The sequence below is a fragment of the Patella vulgata genome, chromosome 3, assembly GCF_932274485.2.
Source record: "Patella vulgata chromosome 3, xgPatVulg1.2, whole genome shotgun sequence".
Classification (NCBI taxonomy): domain Eukaryota; kingdom Metazoa; phylum Mollusca; class Gastropoda; family Patellidae; genus Patella; species Patella vulgata.
In genome coordinates, this window is record NC_065881.2 from 52382639 (window position 1) to 52404353 (window position 21715).

Below are 21715 nucleotides of genomic sequence, written 5' to 3' on the forward strand. Positions count from 1 at the left end.
AAACACACAGCACAATGCCCTGTGTGTGGTGTGTGTGTTATGAATATTTTGTTTTTGTTTTATTTGTTCGACATCCGATGGAAGGCGAATTTGTGTGTGGGGGGGGGGGGGAGAGAGAGAGAAGAGGCGCCTTCTTTTCTTAAGTTGCCTGATGTATTTCAACCAAATTGGATAGACAAGGGTTGCTGTTGCTTATCTAGATTTATACGTGTCTACTTTGTTGTTATTACTGGTGCGGTTCCCTTGTACTTACTATTAAAGATATTTTACACTTAAACAATATTATAAGAATGTTGGTTTCGTAGTATACCTGTACAATTGTGTGTAAAATAACATTGCGCCGTCCCATAGGGATATGACAGGGGTAGATTAAAATGAAAACTTTAGACATTTCCTCCGCATCGAAAGATTTAAACAAAAGATAGAGGAAGTATTAATGTATCAGAAAACTAAACTGTTCGGGTGCTATTAATGCGCTTATGTCTATTTGCGATCAAATTATCTTACTTCCATTTATTGCTGATTTATACAATTACAATTAACTTAATTTTTCAATCTTTGAAAAACGAGTATTGTCATTGAAATTGATATTTATTATACTCCAGCTTCCAGCTGTATTTAACGATCAACTTTATTTATCCATTAAACTTGAACATGGATGGGGTAATTTTACAATGGCGGCTAATTTCTGTTTCAAATAATCAGTCTTTTGCCTCGACATTAATTATAGACAAATGCGAGGTATAAAAGTCGTCTACGATTCTCGTTTGATAGTTTTATTGAGTAGAAAACTGAAGAAACTGGGACACCATGTGTGTGATGAATAGCCTACTACGTCTTATATTTTTTAATTTACGTATGTCCCTCAATGCATCGCGTGATTAAAGGAGACAAATCGTTAACTCAATATCATCCACTGTCTTCGACATTGCAAACACGACTTATTGGTCAATTTAAATCAACATTGATGCTGTTATCTTACCGTGAAAAGTTGGGGTTCTGATATGTAATATGTAAAATGAAAATTTTAAAACTAACATAGGAAAATGGGATTTAGCGTTTATTATACGAAACACTGCCTGTCCGACACGTAGACAATGGGTCCACTTTTAAAGATACTTTCCCAGAAAAGTATTTATCGGGTGGTTATTTCCAATGAACGTATGGCAATTTTGGTATATGGAAAGTAGAAATATCCAATCTAACTAGAAAAATACTGAATTCCCTTAAAAACAACCATGGGACGCATACAGGACAAAAATGTAAGGGTTTTCCTAATCGGCAGCCCGACGATTAGGAATGTCTGCTCGCGTCAGTCAAAGGTAGAACGCGAAGATTGAGCGCTTGATGTATATGTTGATAAACTTGATGAAGAGTTAAACGTACAACACTTTCTGAGATAAAAACCATGGAAAAAGACGCGGGCAGTGGATAATCCGATAATTTAATTAGGCTTCGATATTTATGATTTATGGATTGTGATTAGAGACAATATCGTTTTGTGTATGCAATGAATTCTCCTCTGGCTTCACACCCGTTGCTTGGTAGTGCGTCAACTAAGTCACGTGACACAAACATGACTTCTTTTAAAAAAATTTATAGTAAGGGTATTCCCTCGCGAAAACAGTGTTTTGAGAAGGATTTGAAGCAAAATTTTGATAGATTAATTAGTTTGAATATGTTTTTAGTCCAAATACATCATCAAATCACCCAGTTTGTACGCGGGGACGCATCTTTAAGCATCTCTAATTTTAAAATTGTGCCTACAAAATTTCGAAGGCTTCGACACTTTATCCCCCACCAGACCCACATCTGCACTGAATGCGGCCTATACTGTTTGCCAGTACCCCGGCAATATAATTCCCCGAAATTTGTGAGTTAAAGCTAGGTAGAAGTGGAAAGGCGGTCGTGGAGGTTAACATGAATACAAAGTCTCATGCAATAATGCAAATACAATACATGACAACATTTCTGTCCTCGTTTTTCAACTTCCAAGTTCAAGGAGAATTGATATCAACGTGGAGTTAATAAATTAGTATCATAGGTAATTGGCGTAAATTAAAATGTCATTATAATCATTTACATGTAAATACCCTTTTCATTTTATAAAAAATATAATTAGAAAAACATAGAATGATAAATGCTGTATTTTGTACGTAGTCAAATAACGTACTTAGGATAAACAGGCATCATTTGTAAGGATTTATAAAGCTAATAAAAGATATCAAGGTAGTTTTTTTATGTGTAATAGTACGTCATAAATTGAATCTAGGGCGCCATCTTTACAAGGCTACACTTATTTATATATTAACCTTTATTTATTGTCACAACCTATGACACCATTTATTGCGAACAACTTGTACAATACATTTTAAAGATACACTATGAAAAGGAATTATATTGAAAATTTCACACAAATTACTATATTCTGGACGAAGTTATCCGACGTATAGTTTCTCCTTGTCAATGGTGTAAGGAACAATGTATAATTGTCCGGATCGTACGAAAATCGAGGTCCCATGTGCACGTTGGCGATCACGTAAAAGAACCCTTGACAGTTGTAATTCGAAATAAGCTCAGTGCAGAAAAGTTGAACGTTAAACCCAATTTAATTTAATTTCACAATGAAGGTCTACTGTAACTTAATAAACGGGGTAAATGTTGGGCATCTAAAACATGGCTGTTAAATGTATTAAACTAGGCCCAACAAAGTGCAGCTTTTCTATGCGATGGTTAAAGTTGTCTGTTAACAAGGTGGAAAAGAAATTAACCGAATAGAAGGGTGGCCATTTTTAATGGGAAACTTCAAGCCCTGTCTCGAGAATAAACAGAGCATATCGCGGGGTTAAGAGTTGCTTAAATCATACAAGAAACAGGCAATAATAATGGATTTTCTTTTTTAATACAGATATACATATATAGAACCCCACCATAAAAATATATGTTTCATTCTAAAACATCCAGTTAAAGTAACGTTAATAGTACATTCTAGACCTCTTTCTAGCTAGGGACCCTTAACGTCGTTCTGTTTTGACTTTGACGTCACTTGGTTGGGCTAGAGTGAAGGCTCACATCTACGCCTGTGGTATAATATTACTATTAAATAGTAAAATATCTAAAATTATCAAAAGAAGATGCCCATAAGCCAGTATACAGTTTGTAGTTCTCTAGGGCGACATGCGGAAAGAATTAATTGTAGACTTCCCCGAAGCAACGGAGTTTGATATTCTTACATAGTTACAACTTTTGCATTCTCGGTATCACCAGAGGTATCGCTCCGTAAAGTTCTTCAAGATTTAAATGCTTGGTTAGTTATTGATAGTTTTTCGGCTTTTCATATTTCTCAGAAGTAAAATTAGTTTTACAATTCGACCTTTTTGCTATAAAATAAAAATTAAAACTTTAGACAGCGCGATTAGTGGTAAGTAAGCGAGTGGGTCGGTTTTTTAGAATATTTCCATAAAATGCACACAAAAGAAAATGAAATGAAATGAAATGAAATGGGGTTTAACGTCCTGCTGTTCTGCTCCGAACTGGGCTAACTGGGCTTACGCCATACAGTGTGCTATGAGGGAAATTTTGCCCGGACAGCGGCACTACGGCCTACTCTTATATCGAATTTCAAATATCAAGGAATCTTTTACGTGCACGCCAACGTGTACACGAGACCTCAGTTTTTCATCCCATTCCAACGACTAGACAGTTGTTCTTGTCAGGCCCTCCGTCCTGCATCACTGAAAAGGGGGAAACACGCCAGAAATAGACACCGTGACACCCAACAAAAAAGAAGGAACCGAATGGGGCGTAAAGTCTCATCATCTCAATACTTCAAACTTTGACCGAGATTCGTTTTTTTTCCTGTGGTGCAGTGCAGGTAAATTTTCCCGGAGTATTTTTTCTGCATGTCCGTGAAAACACTGGGTTTTTCGCCCCACCCAAACGACTTGGCAACACTTTATTTTATAGCAGCTAAATCTGTATTCTTTGGCTACTAGAAATGGACACAAATGGATCACAACGCATTTAATAATGTAATATGAATGTATATAAACTGATCTGTAATTTCTAATCATTTATGTTCGGCGAAATTGAATGGCAGTCTATGTGGCGTCTGGTTATTTCAGACTACACCGGTAATTCTCCCGTGGGATATGTTTAGCCTCATTTATCGAGTCACTTCATTACAAATGGCACTTGAAAGCATTCTGGCACGCGATTCGTGTGCCCATTTTAAAATTTTCATTTTGTCTTAAATATTGGTTATCAGAAGCCCATCTTTTCCCCGTAAGATCACAACATCACTGTTGATTTTAATCGACCAATAAGTCGTGTTTGCAATGTCGAAGACTGTGGATGATATTGAGTTAGCGACTAGCCTCCTTTAAAATGTTCCGATTCTACTCAGCATGTATCGAGAATAATTTTAGTATATAGAACATTTTAAAGTTCAAAATAGCAGATTTTCAAGCACTGTCTTTTGAAATCCGCCGAACAGAATACACTTGCCACAGAACCCTTTCCCAAATACATATGTTAAAATTGACCCATTAGAAGGTCAGGGAAACATTGAAACATATTAATCTCTGACACTACCTGCAACTGCCCTTTAACATTAGAAGGTCAGCGAAACATTGAGACATAATGATCTGGTGAAATGAATTGCAGCTGCCCTTTAACATTGGTGTTATTTCTTTATGCTAATAAAACAACAATGACTTTAAGATGAATGTCAATTTATCAAAATACAATCTTAGAAAATAACAACAACTTTTTCGCACAATGCTCGAAATATTAAAGCCATGTTGCAGTAATAATAGCCGATCACGATTATGATATCGATTAAGAGTAATATACACGCTAATTATCGATTAATAGCCTACTAATGAATTCTAACATCGTAGATACAGCACTCCAATATCTCAGTTCCACTGTGTTAATATCAAACACGGTAACGACATATCTCAATAGTCCTTCATGTCCGTAATAAGCCACGCAATGGATCAGTTTACTAATTTGGTCTTTTTTCCACAATTAAACCCAAAGCGAGAACGTAAATGGAGATGCGGCCCCCTCTTTTCACTGCCTATTGATCTTCGGTGTTTATTTTCGCTTAATTCCGAATACGTGCAGAAAGCTCTAAATTCAGTTTTCATTCACTAAAAATAATTCATTCTGTTATAGGAAATACCCATTTTATTATACTATTTTAATGCGTTCTGCGATGGCAAAAGCTACCTCACATAACATTTGCTTTATATTCATTTCTGAGTCTGGGAATTCAAGAGCAAAAGCGCGCGAAAGAGAGAGAGAGAGAGAGAGAGAGAGAGAGAAAGAGAGAGAGAGATGGTGGGGGGTATCAACGTCCACTCGACACAAACTAGGGTCATATCGGGACTAACACATGGTTCAATTTTATTTCAATAATTCGCATGTGCGTAGAGGTCTTTAGCAGTGGGAGGAATGAAATGAAATGAAATGCATTTTAACGCGCTACTGTTCTGCTCCGACTGGGCTAATGAAGACAGACATACTACATGCAGTGTGCTATGAGAGAAATTTTGCTCGGGCAGTGGCACACCTACGCTTATATCGAATTCCAACTGCCAAGGGATCTGCCGATGAACTTTCTCGGCCAAGGATCGAACACGCGACCTCCAGGCTAGCGAGCCAGCGTCTACCTACTTCGCCACCATGGACTCCTGAAATTCCCGAACCTCCCCCAATCGATCTACAATATTAGCACACCTCATAGTGTATTCTATACAAAATGTAACAGTTGATTTGGGCAATATAGAACTCCATATTCCAAAAGAGATCGGTGGTGGTGGTGGTGGGGGGGGGCGATAAGGTTTATCATTCAGTCAAGTGGCGTGACAGGGAGTAGGGTAACCCGTATGTTTCCTCCCACAGCTAAAGATTCTACGTGCAAGTCTATAATTGAATTAAAATGGAACCGTATGTTAGTCCCAAAACGACCTAGTGTGCATGTGTTGGGTGGACATTAAACCCCATTCTCTCTCTCTCTCTCTCTCTCTCTCTCTCTTAAAAAAAACTAGACCAAAGTCATCATATTAGAAGTGTTGTGCTTTTATAATACGTACGATCTGTGGATAGCATTTATGTTGGAATTATTTTTTTGTTTTTCGTTTATTTAAATAATTAAGCACGTCTGGTACATCAGATGAAATGAAATTAAATGGAGTTTAACGCCCTGCTGTTCTGTACCGACTGGGCGTCACATCAGATACTCGCGTTTGATTTCATCAGGTTCTTAGAGTTTATTAGTTCCCCGAAAGTTCTCTTCTTTTTTTTGTCATCTCAGTCGTTTTATGACCAATTCTTGTTAATTGTTTGTGGTAGCTACACGATATTCATTAGAACTACGAAAGAGCAGTCAGAACATTTACAGCTATTAGTTACAGCAATCGCTTGTAGCTATGAAGTAATTGGCATAAATTCACCTAATTGAGAAGTCGTATGACTTGGGTGATGTTTATGTCTGACAGCTCCGTTTAATAAAGCATACGGAAACGTCCTGCGGGACTTGGATTTACTCGATCGACACTTAGTAACACACGCGCAACTCAACAATACATGAGAATAATTAAACACTTGTACACCCACTAACAAATCACATTATAATATACATACACCCGCTTAATACAGATATATCCGCAATAAAAAAATACAACGCTTAATATGAATAACTGTCTCACATATCGTTCTCTTTTACATAACAATAAACGAACTTAACGATGACGATAGCTGAATGAATCATCAGCGATACGTCGTTTAAGCGGAGAAAGGTTTTTGGTGTGGCGTAGATTTTTAAAAAATGCAATGATGGGGGCGGGGGGTGGGGGTGAACGAGGATTTAATGTCAGGTCGTCTGTTTGAAATAGATCCAAGATTCTATCTATATTTAGTAATGTACTTTCTTATTTCTGAATCTTATATTATTCATATCCATCAGGCCATCATCAGCCCTTGGGGAGTACAGGAATTTAGCAGGAACTGACGTACACACCATAAGATGATATAATACCAACTCAAAAATAGCACATGAAAATATTCTGAAAGGGAAGAGGCAGGGCATGTCTTTTCAATGGCAGCACTGACGCTCGTATTAATTAAAAATATTGCTAACTGCTATTTTATCTGCAATGGACCCAACATAAAAATGCCTTAAGTGGTGGTCGCTCTTATTGCAACTGTATTTCTGCCACTAGATGAATGGAAAGGTCATTTCGATGAGCTACCAATTTATTGACATATCATGGAAGTTTATTGATGATAGACTTAAACATATTATTCAAATGAGTAATAATAATACCCGTCTTATGAAGTTATGGCGTCGATTTAACTAATCTCTGGACAGACTGTTCTTCATCGGATTATACCTATGTCAACTACATGTATATTTCTACAAAAGTCTACTACACGGTATTAAATCATACACTAGAAGACATGCACGTTTACAGAACAAACGTATCATAACTACGCCCATGATTATACATTTACCTATGTTGATGCTTAATAATCTAACGGTTCCACATAGCGAAATAGCTCTCAAATACGCTCACCGTTAACGAGGTATCGGCACTTTCGATATCTTCTTTAGTCGGAAAAAAAGTCCAATCTAGGGGAATAAAGTGTGTCTGAATTGGCGCAATTCGTGGTTAGCGTTTTGATAAAAAGTTTAAATTATCTCACATGGAATGGCGCTTACCTTTCAGCTGTAGAAGGAAATAAAAATGGTAACATTCCTTTCTAAATTGATTTTAAAACGATAGTGTAGCTACAACGAATTTATTAAATGAACGATCAAACGTGTTCAGTTTAATTTGGGATCCGAGGTAGGTTCGCGTAAATAACTGCTTTATATTCACTAGGGATCGGTGTTGTATCGTGTTAACTTTGGTTCTGTTTGATATTTATTTCATGTGCTATCTGGGTAGTCTTATAACAAAGCAACTGCTCATATACCACTTTAGAAAATTCGTCAAAAGGCGCCTGTCAGTATGTGTCTCTAGGGTAAAATTTCCATCCTTTAATACGCCAGGTCTCGCTGGGTGATTTTTATCTCAATATATTCTGCCCCATTATACCCCCATAGCAGCTGTGCTGGGTGGCATGCACTAGGTAGTACATGCTTATACACTTTTTCCGGAACAGGTAATGAAACTTTCAGCAGAGCAAAGTCCGTGATGTGTTTATGAACATTTTGTTGATTAGCTGAACACGGCTAAATCAATCAGTTCTCCCAAGCCTTACAATTTACTTTGTAACTGTATTGCAAGAGAAACAAAACAAATGTGCGGTCATAGCATAATGAGAAAGAGAGCGAAACCGTAATGCGCAATATTCGTAAAGTTGGGATCTCTAGAAAAATATGTTTTTGCGTACTTTAATTCAGTATACGTATTAAATAAAAACTTAGTTTAACTTGCATAAAAATATCATACCGATAAGTAGAAGGTAAGATACCAATGTCATTATTGTGTACTTATATTAAATTTGAATATCATTTGTAAAAAGTTGTTCTTAGTAAACGATGTTATACATAATAAATAATATACGAGCGTACTTTGGTAACAGTCAGCCGGAGAATGGCCTTCCGTTCTTCTTCTAATTCACACTAACAAAGAATATTTTTGTACGGGCACACTCAATTTATATAAAAGATATCACCAAAACAACTAGACACATTGGCAAGTGAGACAGGTTGACATACCCGAGGTTCTCCCCGCACACCAGGTTTCCGTTTGTGGGTCATGTGTTCTAATAATACAGCTCTACCCCCCCCCCCCCCTACACACACACACATCATCATCACCACCACCAATTGACAAAATTGTGGGTAAGTATATCTGTAGGCATATTTATAATATATTGTTTCCTTGTCGGTCACATATTGGCAATACTTTGGGCGCTACTGACAAAATAACGTTCTTGTCAGTGATTATATATATTTTATATATTTTTGATGAGATCTTTTAAATTTTGGATATTATATATAGAATATGCATATCTATAACATTTCTCTCCTTGTTGGTCACTTGTTGCAATACTTTAAACGCTATTGATAAAAAAAACGATCTTATTGGTCCATGTCGGTCACAGGTTCGAACCCAGTGTTGGTCGAGAAAGTTCATCGGTATATTCCGGTGTGGTTCCTGTTTGTCAGTGGTACAGTGGGACGAAAAACCGAAATCCCTTGTACACATTGACGTGCAGGTAAAAGAACCCTTGACAGTTGGAATTCGAAATAAGAATATGCAGACGGTGTGACGTATGCCCGTCTTCATTACAAGTGTATAAACCTTTATTGGTGCAAATTATTAGACGATCTACTTTATTAATGCTAAATTAGTCTTAATTTCTATCTGTTTGAAATTTATGTGCAATGTTGACATGGAATTCGTGTTTTAATATGTGTCACAGGAACTGCCGCACTGACGACGGTGTTTGAGATAACATATTGTCACATTTTGCCGAGATATTTCTGACTCCCAGTAAACTATTGTACAGACCTGGATCATCTGCTGAGAATTTTCTGTATCGTTTTTTTGGTTGAAAGTATAGGTGGCAAGGTGCATGTAAAATCATTGGGAGAAACTATACCGTATCAACAAATGTCCTGAAGCTCATTAAAGGTGGTTACACTTATATAGAATTCACACTTTATCTGCTACTGAGAAATGCATTAAAAATGATGAATACATTCCCGAAAAAAATTAATAGATGGTCATTTGAATGATGTATATCAGTTTTAGGTGTATTAGACTTTGGAAGTAAAAACACTAGATCAGAGATGGTCAACACCCGGCGCATGCACCAAACGTGGCGCATTGGATTATTAGAAGTGTCGCATTGCACCCCTGTGATTATATTTTAGAGATGATATTATTTCGTGCACATCTTTTAAAGCGAATGTTATCCTCTTTGATATTAATCTGTTTCTAGTATTTAATATTCTTAATGAAAGGTGGACTTTTGCTTTGCAATCGTCCCGTAACTGTTCAATACGCGTTTAATACTTATAAATATATTTTTTACAAAAAGTAGAAATGAAAGGAAATGGAGTTTAACGACATACATTTCTGCTCCGACTGCGCAAATGAAGACAGACATACGCCATGCAATGTGCTATAAGGGAATTTTGCCCGGACAGCGGTCCCATCCGAGCGACTGTGCGATCCTTGCCAGGCCCGATTAACCTACTCAGTCAACACCGGGATCAAACAGGCACCCCCAGGTTAGCGAGCCAACGTATTACCCACTGGAGCAACAGCGGTCCCGTACAAGAAGTAGACGCGGGTACAAGAATTGTATGGCGCGATTTGAATTCGTGTGTGAACAAATTAATGCATGGTACATAAACAGTTTGCCCTGCCCTAGATGGTGCCAAAATTGCTACCTGCTGTAACATATACTTAATGGGCCAGCTATTCTAGAAATATACTTGGCAGTGTAAGTAGGAGGTATTGCTGTGTCTCGCGTTCGTAAATAATTTATTATAGTATAATACGAGTTATGATAGTTTCAAAACTTAAAAAGAAGATTAATATATGAGAATGTCTATTGACAAATGAAATGGGATATAACGTCCTACATTGGGCTACTCTTATTTTACGTGCACGACAATGTGTACACACGATATGGGGTTTTCTTGCCACCCGACTAGACGCGGTTTCTTGCCAAACTTTCGACCCAGTACCACCCACCAAGGGAAACCACACAGAATAAACCCGGGGAATTTTCTCGCCCAAAAGTCTAAACATTAGACCACCATTCTTTTGTTTGACATTATTGTGAACAAAAAAGTCATAGTTTCGGGTTAAGAAATATGCCCGCGAACAAACCTATATCATGTTGTTTATTAACTGTAATAGATGCTTATGAAAATCAGAAAATAAAAAGGGTAGCTCCAGGGTTGGGATCAAATGTCAGTATGTGATTACTAGCGCAAATTGTCAGTATTAAAATAGCTATAGCACATTATATGTCAATTATATTACATATCAAATACATAATTATTACTTTGTGAAATTACATGATAAAAAACCCCCGAGATTAAATATTTCAATATCAAAACAGTCTAGTTAAAAAAGGGATAATTACTTACCTTTGATATTTAGAGCAAATAACACAACTACCATGACTATTTTGATCATTACTACTTTCATTTTTATCTGTTAAGTTACAATCAGATTCCGAAAACACTTAAAACGAAAGTGTGAAAATGGTCTTTGAAGAAATAAAGTTTGTATACGTCAGTAACCGTTACTAAATGTTCGTCGGTACTAGTGATCTGGACCTTGTGTTGTTTTCGGTGGCACAATGGTTACTGGAGTTACTAAGTCTAGCGGTGCTACTACTGGATTTGTGCATCAAAAACTGAACAATTTATATCGCGTCTTACCCTCATCAATAATTAATCGTGGCCATTTATAATTTAGTGACGTCAAAAGTTATCAGCATATATAGTGACCATGTGACGATAGTTACTGTTGGTGTCTTCTGGATGTCTTTATTATAACGAGGATTTCTATTGGTTCTGTGTCACCACCCACTTTATCTAACTTATTGCTTTGCTATTCGTATCGGTATTTAGACTATCAGTTAATATAATGATCAACTAGGCTGACAGCTCCCAACAAATAAAACCAATACATTTGGCTAATAATATAATCAATTGCCACGGTTTCGCATGATATCAATATTTAACTTTGTTGTTTTCGTATCTATAAACATATAATTGAACAAACAACTGAACTTAGAAAAAAACTAAATATTCAAGTGTCTGTCTCTTAGAAATACTAATTTGTTGTTTGTCAGTGAATTACCGGTGCCTTCATCTTGATTTGATGTTTTGTGCTGGTGTGCAGTACAAAAGTACAGTTAACATTAATTGTTAGCTGTGTGAATTCATGTAAGAATTTGAAATTGTCGGTATTTTAAAACACGATTCAGCGCAGGGCGGGACAGGGATACTTTTACTATCTGATACCACTTCTGGTTTATAGGGTTCACAATTTCTATTATACTTTTCCATATAACCATTGAACTCTTTCAGAGTATTTTTAACGCAAAGACATATATTTGTAGAAACCTAAAACACAACACATTCCAGTAGCAGATACACCATAGACCCCAAAACCAGAAACAATAACTACTGCTAATTAATATTAGTTCATCATTGTGAGGAAGGGAATGGGGGTAATGATTATTTTGATATATCCTTTTTTTTAGAATATCCACTTATTTGTCTCAAATTTTTGTACCAGAGTACACCTTACTTACATTATTGATATTGCGACAGACATTCCATATATATTCTGTTACGTGAAAAATTGAATTGTATTCTATGCGATAAGTTATTTAGTTCCTTAATATGGTGACGCTCATACGGAAATATTAGCATAACTCGCGAAACTTCGTTACGTTCCTGTACAGCCTGTTGGCCCTCTTGTCAGGTCTAAAATGTTCTATCGATACACTGTTAAATTCTACAGTGAATCAACGATTATTATGGAACTGTTCATGTTATTGAATCTGTGTTGTTTTACGACTTTTTGGTCTGATGGTGGTCTTGATCCGCGATTAATATGATATAATATCCATCAGATGATTGGAGCCACGGTGGCTCAGTGAGTAAGACGTTGTCTCGCTAACCTGGAGATCCCCGTGTTTGGTGCTGTGTTGACTAAGACAGTTCATCGGAATTTTTCGGCGTGGTTCTCCCTTGTCAGTGGTGCAGGACAGATGGCTTGGCAAGGGACAACGCATAGTCGTTCGGATGTGACGAAAATCCAAGGTTCCTTGTACGCAATAGGCGTGCAGGTAAAAAGACCCCTGGCAGTTGGGATTCGATATAAGAGGATATAGGCCGTATAAGTGCTGCTGTAATAGAAAAAATTATCCCAAAGCACACTGTATGGCGTAGCAAAACGGTAGGGCGTTAAACCCCATTTCATTTTTTTTTCATCGGTTGATAATCGGGTGACGTTAGCCGTTCTCAACACCGACCTCCCGAATGTATTGCTTTTGATGGACGTTAATTCCAACTATACAAAACTAATTCTGTATCCATTCATTCACAATGCGGGAGCCGCGATAAGACGCTGTCTAGTCATTCAGATGGGACGAAAAACCGAGGTCCCATATACACATTGGCATGTACGTAAAAGAACACCTGAGAGTTGAAATTCGATATAAGAGTAGGGCGTTAAACCCCATTTCATTTCATTTCATTCACAAGGATCATCAGGTTTTAACATATCACTATATCTTGTTCGGGTAGTGTTAGGGGTGCCTTTATAAATGATCTAAACTTATAATTACATGTTAATTTTAAAAGAAATTCAATTTACAATATATATTCTATTACTGCATAAACTCTCATTATAAACCTTTTGATGAATTGTGGCATTAGTTTACATTTCAAGATAAACCAATACCCAGTTAACTGTGCCCTTATTTTAATTCTCCAAATGGCTTGGTTCTATTAAAAGTTGACTTAACCACTTTCAGATAGCCCCAAACTAACAACGTGGAATAATTGTTAACTATAAAGTTAAATGTGGTGTATTCTTATTTTGTACATTTGTTTTAAGACGATAACAATCTATTGTAATAACCTAAAGCAATAATATTGTTTCAACCAAGAAATTAACTGTTTCTATTTTGATATAAAAAGTATGGCATCTATAAGAGAATAGGAAAAAAAGGAATAAAGAAACTCCACGCTGATCTGGTGTCAGAGAGAAAGTAAGTTTAATTGTTCGCCCATTTTTATGACATTTTCTTTAATAGTTAGTATTGGGATTAACATGGCCCTATAATCGATATTGAGCATTTTTGGCAAAACCAGTTCAACAGTTATTGTTCCTGGCGATTGGTAAGGTACATCACCAACAGTTAGTGATCATGGTCGAGATATATAGTTACTTTGGGTGTTTTCACAAAAGCACTTGCAGATTTATTGCCCGTGATTTGAGTGATTGTTGATGAACCTGTTACTTTACTCTGTCTATAGAGTTTAGTTAAAACTGATCTTTTTAAATCAAATTTTCAGGAATAGTTAGTATTGGTGTCAAGATGGCCACTGTCGATTTAAGTGTTTTTTTAAAAATGTAGCCCCAGAGTTGTTGCCCATGACGATGATTGATAAAATTACATTATCGTTACCGTACTCACTATCGATACAAAATCAGTTATCTTCTCAACACTGACATTATCTATAGACGTAAAATTTAGTACGCAAACAGATTGTTATCCCATAAAACAATTCAAAACGCCCACAGAATTCGAGAAATTCATTTTAGGTAGGCCTACGATTAATGTCCTGCTATCGCAGTCCATCCCCATATTACGTTGTGAAGTTGATCCCCTGTACAAAGAAACGTGTCGCGGTGCACTATATTTAATTTATAATCTTATATCTATATGTATGATATACGACTCTATATTGCGAATTAATAATGTAATGTGAATAATATAGGTGTTATAAGGAGTTTTTCTATATAACTTAATAATGTTTCTGGTGTCAATAAGCGTTGTGGTGCGGGGGTGCTTCATTAAATCATCGTTTCCAAAGTTAATTGTGTTAAAAAAAACAATGCTGCTAACACTTCTCGTCTACTATACGAGGGCAGGCTGAAAATTTCTAAGCCTATCTGTGAAAGATCTGTACATACGAAGTCGATGGTTTCCATTTACTTTTCTACACTGTAAAAAATATCCATTTTTAATGTGACCGAATTCCGTAGTTTAACACTTTTTTTTCTGTTAATCGATGTTTTTTTTTTTTTTGAGAAATTGTGTTAAAAGTGTGAATTATTTCTTCAAATTACGTGTTTTATTTATTTCTATGGAATATTCAGTATTAAACAGGACATTTCCGTGAAATTTAGCGATAAAATGTTTTATTCCCTTCTATAATGGAATTAATTCTGTTATTTAATGAACGGTGGAATGACCAGGAATTTCTGTGAAATTTAGGGATACAATGTTTTATTTCATTCTATAATGAACCCAATTCTGTTATTTTACGGGATAAACGGTGGAATGACCATGAATTTACGGATTATTTCAGTTTGCAAATGCAACGATAAGTAATCGTATACATATATAATCATTCCTAATAATTAGCATGTTATAGTATTTATTTCAATTTATTAACCATAATATGAAGAATCATATTTTGTAAATTTTGGTATATTACATGGCATGTATATCTAATTTCCATTATTTATAAGATCTATAAAGTGTATTGTTATTCATCATACGTTAATCAGATTGTAAGTATTTTCGTAAATGTATAAAAATATTTTTAACGATCCGTGTGTTTAAGTTGTTTTATCTGGTAATCAAGCACGCTTAAATCCCGATAGTATAACCGATTGGCCAGTGTAAACCGATTTGTCTCTATGTGGAGACGCTGTCGGCATGTCTCTATGTTGGGGTTAGTCCTTTCAGTTGCAGGTACTAGATGACTGCCCTATAGCTAGTTTTGTCCATTTCAATGGGTAGGCCCACAAGATGGTCTGGTACAAAGATAATAATAACACTACAGTTGCAGTTCTTCTGTCTATGATTCGTGCAATGATTGTACTTGCTAGTTTTAACCCAATTGATCTATCCTTTTCAAGCTTAGAACTTTTCAGTCAGGCCCCGTACATTTGTATTTAAACGTCATAGGCGCCCTTAGTCTATGTCGTATCTGGCATATCTTTGCAGAACACTATTTTGTCTTTCTGTGTTTCATTACATTTTAGAATCTTTTAAATGCGTATCCGTGCGTTTTATGCACCAGTCGCCTGTTCGTAAGCTGCATATATTTTTTTCAGATAAGTCTATATGGTAGAGCAAGAGCATGTTATTCCGAGATGGACACCTTATTGAATAAGATTTACAATGCATTCAGATGCGGAAAATAAATACACTTACTTTAGCAAAAATAATCCTAGAATCATCGAAATTTTTGGGTTTGATAGAGCAAATCATTTTGAACGGGTGTTGGCAGAACTAACCGAATTATGAGTATTTTATTTTTAGATTGACTGCCGTAATGAATAAGTTTCACCATGCATAAATACACTTAATTGTAGCAATTAAAATCCTAGAATCATCGAAATTTTCGGAACTGGAAGAGCAAAGCATTTTACACGGGCCTTGGCGGAACTATCCGAAGACTCGTCAATCAATTATAAAAAGAATGTCTATCTCTGCAATGGATAGACAGATCTGTCTAACTAGAGCATATCAAATTAAAAAGACTTGCCACTGAAATAAAGATTAAAACAGATGATAGGAATGTAATGAATCTAATAGCGTAGTTTATAACATATACAACATACATGCAACATATATCACATCAAGGTAAACATTTTTATTGACTCACTTAAAGAATACAAATGCGACTTTTTTTTTTTTCTTTACTTTAAATATCTAACTCATTAAAACTACGAAACAATTAAAGAGCTTTCCATGACAAGCATAATAAAGATAGGTGAACAATTCAGATTTTTTTTTTTCAACTGAAATGAAAAAAAGAGTCAGTAATGATGAATGCACAATGTTGGAGTTATGTTTGATGCGCAATTGCAATAGCATTTCATTATATTGTTTGTAATTCAGACACTATATGAGAAACTTCATTAGCGCGTTGCATGTGCAGAATAGTAGGACGTTTAACCCAATTTCATTTCATTTTCTAAATTCCTAATATACGACGTGTTATCAAGTGTTTAGAAAGCGTAAGGGTGTTCTGCGTACGATGACTAAATGGAAGTTTTTAAGAAACCGAAAATACTAATAGCGGCTACTAATATGTATTTGCCTTCTTTTTAAGGATGGCCTTTAAAAACTTTGTAATTTTGATTGAAAAAGACATTGGCCGCACGCTTCTGTCGTTTTTACAGAAGAGTTTAGAATTAATAAGAAATTGATAATTAGCTAAATTATAAGATTCTGCGCCAGAAAAGATTTTCCTATGGAAATGTCTTAAAGTCAGATGTTATCATTAATTAAACCTTCCATAACCCCGAAATTAACTTTCCGTGTCCATTTGGGATGAAACGTTCTGTGCAAAAGGTCATTAAGATATTCTTGCAATCATATTGTTTTTATTTATAGTACCATTGGAATAATATGTATGATTCTTTAATGTTTGAGAAATTGGCGCTTATACTTTTATAAAATGTGTCTTTCTGAAATAAAAACTGGTTGTGTTTTATTACACCAGTTACTGTATTTGAGGAACAAATGGGAATATATACATAAATATATAAAAATGTATAAATAAATGTCCAAAGACAATTATTTGTCTATTTGATTACTATGTTGACGACATCGCTTGGTGTTTTCAATGCATCCTCTCGACCGTTGAAGTTGTGTCTAGTCTCCCGGTCGGGTTTTACTCGACTTTATTCATAGTAAATCTGTATTCCATAGCTGAACATTCCAGCACTGTAAAATTGAACATTTGCATATTTATTAATCGAAGTACATATGTATACATTTACTTTGTCAACATTTTATGTATTTTCAGCGTTTATGGCATAATAAACATTTTATTACGTCATTAACGATTACCGGTCTCATCTATATATGAGATGCGCGCGAGCCTGAATTCAGTCAATTCGCAAACCTCTTTTGTGGGAGAAGGACGTGGTTCTCTCTCCGAATCAGTCTTTTGTGTTTTTGTAGAATTTTCTGACTGCTTACAATACTTGTGGAAGTATTTCGTTTTTCTAGTAGTTATTTTTACTCTACGCTGTGGAGTATTTTGCATGCCTCGCAACGCGTTTTAACATCATATTAAATTACAAAATAAAATGGCGGAGGCTGTTTTAAAGAAGAATGGAGGGGGGTCTGGGGGGGGGTTCTCCCCTCTGAAAATTTTTGAAATTTGACAACGGGAAACGCGTTTTGCAAGCAATTCTTGGAGAAATCTAGGTATCATATTTTCCAAATTTATGCTGCTATTTTGACTATAAGACATACTACTGTACTACACAAGACATTCATGACAGGTCTGCTTAATATAATGCTAATACAATGTATTTCTATCCAAATAATAAATTGCATCTTATACATATCGAGGCATGAATACATGTATCAAAGACCATTTCACCTTAAGGTGACAGACATTTGCACGTCAGCAGAATATATTTTACTAATCGTTGTGTATGTATGATTTTTCTCGTGCGTACTCTCAATTTTTTGAGGGGATTCCGCGTGAAAATTAGAGCTCTCAGGGGGGCCCGCTTATACGGGTGGACTTATTGTTTAATGCGGGCCTGGGAGGACACCGTCCTCCTAAACTCCCTGCCAGCACGCCCCTGCAACTAGACACGCCAGAACTAATTATACCAACTATAATAATATTAATAATGCTTCAAAAACTTGAAAGGAGAACATGTAATGTTGGAATTGTAACACCGAATTTCCAAACAGGTAGACTGAAGTTTTTTGGAAATAACTGGGAAAATTTAACATCTGATGAAGTCATACTTGGTATTGTAAGGAATTGTCATATTGATTTTACCGACATTCCTATTCAAACTCATACAGCTTGTCATTTTTATAATCATTCCAAAATTGACATCATTGATTTAGAAATTTCTAAATTACAAGCTATGAAGGTCATTGAGAATGGGAAGGATAACGCAGAACCTGGTGAGTTTATATCCCCCATATTTATTAGACCAAAAAAGGGGGAGAAAACAGAATGATCATCAATTTAAAAGAATTTAATAAAAGTTATATACAATATCATCATTTTAAAATGGACACTTTTGAGTCCACACTTAAATTCATTAAACCAAATGCCTACATGTCCCCTGTGGATATTAGACATGCCTAGTATTATTCAGTATCTATTAGCTGAAGATCACAGAATGGAAGGTTAATACTTTTCAGTATACTTGCTTGGCAAATGGAATCCACCTCGGCTCCGAGATTATTTACTAAATTATCAAAACCAGTATATTCCCATTTGAGACAATTAGGTCACGTAATCTCAAATTATATTGACGACTCTCTTTTATTAAGTGACAATTACAATGAATGTGAGAAGAATGTTAAAGACACCATTTTAATCTTACAAAATCTTGGTTTAGTGATTAATATGCAAATCATTGCTTATTCCTACACAAGTTATATGTTTTCTTGGGTTCAATATAGATTCAAAGGAGATGATTGTTTATTTGGACAAAGATAAAAAGACTTGAATCAAAAGTGAGTGTAATAAAATTATGAATAAGTCGAAAGCCAAAATTAGACATTGCTAAATTTATATGGATTTTAGTTTCAACCTGTTCAGCTGTTCATTACGGCCCTTTGCATTATAGTACATTAGAAAATTCTAAGATGATTGCTTTGAAACAGAATAACGGAAATTTTGACTGCAGAATGAATATTACAGAAGAAATGAAAATTGAATTGAGATGGTGGTCTACTAACATTGATTTTCAAGATAGAAAATTTGATAGACAAAATCCTGAGGCCGTTTTAACAACAGGTGCCAGTCTAGGTGGCTTGGGTGCTGTAATAAATGAAAACCATACTGAAGGCCGTTGGAATTTAGATGAGCAGCGAAATCACATAAACTTTCTTGAATTACTTGCCAATTTCCATGGACTCAAATCCTTCCAAGGAATTCTTGCTGGAAAGCATGTCCAGGTTAGGATTGATAACACAATGTGCTTTGTCGCATGTAAATTCAATGGGTGGCACCAAATCTAAAGATTGTAGTGTTTTGGCCATCAAGATTTGATCTTGGTGCATTGATAATAATAATATGATTTCAGCAACTCATATTTCTGGTATTTACAATCATGGATATTTTGACTTCAGGAATTATAATGATAATATTGAATGGATGTTGGACCCATTTGTATTCAGATAGATAACTGATGTCTGGCAATGTTCAGACCTGGATATGTTTGCCCCCAGGTTAAATAAGAAAATTGATAGATTTGTGGCCTGAAAACCTGATCTTGAGTCTGAGTCTGTGAATACATTTTCTCTTGTCTGGTCAAATTTATATTTTTATGTATTTCCTCCTTTCAATTTAATATCAAGACTGGTAATGAAACTTCGCAAGATCAAGGAGAATGTATACTAATAGCGCCCATATGGACAACACAGAGTTGGATCCCAGCTGTAATGACTATGATAGTGGACACTCCCTTAATTTTACCGAAAACGAAACGTCTATTGTCAATTGTGGGAACACAGAAAATTCACCCATTAAATCACAAGCTTCAACTCATGGCATGCCGCTTACCAGGAGAAGCCTACAAAACCGACACCTTTCTCCAAGAACAACCGAATTTATCAAGACTGGGTGCTTGGCGGCCACGGATCAAAAATCAATAGTTCATATATCGAAAAATGGGTTTAGTACTGTTAAAAGGGAAATTAATTGCATTCAACCAGTTTTGGAACAAGTGTTAGGTTTTTTTTATCAGAACTTTTTGATAGGGGTGCCAGTTACAGTGATTTAAATACAACTAGATGGTTTTACAATAGGCACACATCCATTAGTGACTTGTTTTATGAGGGCGTGTTCAATCTCGGTCCATCTAAACCCAGATATTGCCAGACTTGGGATGTGTCTCTTGTGCTCCAATATTAATAAACAGCTATCGCCAATTAAGAATTAAAGTTTGAAATTGTTGACATATAAATTAGTTATGCTCATTTCTTTAACACTTGCATGTAAAACTAAGTCTATACATTTGTTGACTTTAATGAATATGGAGAAAGGATACTCTTCATGCATTCTTTATTATAGTGAATTACTAAAACAAACTAAAGCAGGATGTGCTTATCCTGTGGCTGAATTAAAGGCATATCCTCCATATAGGAGACTTTGTGTTGTGTTTGTACTTATTAAGTACAATATGATAAGTCTATAAAACGAGAAACAATATTTGCTGATGCTGTATTAAACGTTGATTATTAATATCGTCTTGTCGTGCTTTCTGTGCGCAGTGACTGAGGAATAGCTGATCAGAAACTACTTCAGATTTTGAATGTAATGTATGTGTTCAATTGTTTATTCTAATTAGATTTAAGAAAGATGCTGGATACACTGTATTTATTATAATAATATTGCATCGTCTATCTGGGGTCATATTAACAATTAATTCGATTTTACCAAAAGATGCATTATGAAAGAGTTAAACCTGGCTATTGTAGGTCTTTTTCTGGCTTCAAGTGTTATATAAATTAGTATTCAGATACTTATACACATGACAAGCCCATAATCACCCGTCTAGGCCACCGGATGGCCGAGATATTAAATGGATTAGAACACCAGGGCCATTTAATAATTTAAAGTTAAAATGGATAATCGAGATTCTTTTTTATTATCGAAGCATGGTACTTGACAACCGAGATTACATTTAGTCTAAACTTTAAACACTCATAACTTCGCTCAGAATAAAGTAATTTGACTGAGATGTTTAATATATTCATTTGTCATTATCTATTTCTGATCTACTATATTAAGAAAGGGGTCAGCTCTTTATCCAAATCTTTCATAATGCATATTTAAAGTATATTTCAAACCAGTGATGCGGATGGTCACATTGCCTGCTATCATTTCCTTCAATTTAGGCTTCTATATTCTCTGTATTCACTGCTATATAATATTGCTATAGATTAGCAAGTAATTTCTATATAATATTCTTCAGTT

At 35.5% G+C, this 21715-nt stretch overlaps 1 long non-coding RNA gene across 1 annotated transcript in view; it reads right to left on the reverse strand.

Moving 5' to 3' along the window:
- Positions 1 to 11444, reverse strand: part of LOC126816031 (uncharacterized) — a 31252-nt gene extending 19808 nt beyond the window's left edge. The window contains exon 1 of the long non-coding RNA XR_007678184.2: positions 11129 to 11444. This is a non-coding gene — a long non-coding RNA (uncharacterized LOC126816031). The remainder of the gene's footprint in view (positions 1 to 11128) is intronic.
- Positions 11445 to 21715: the final 10271 nt, after the last annotated feature.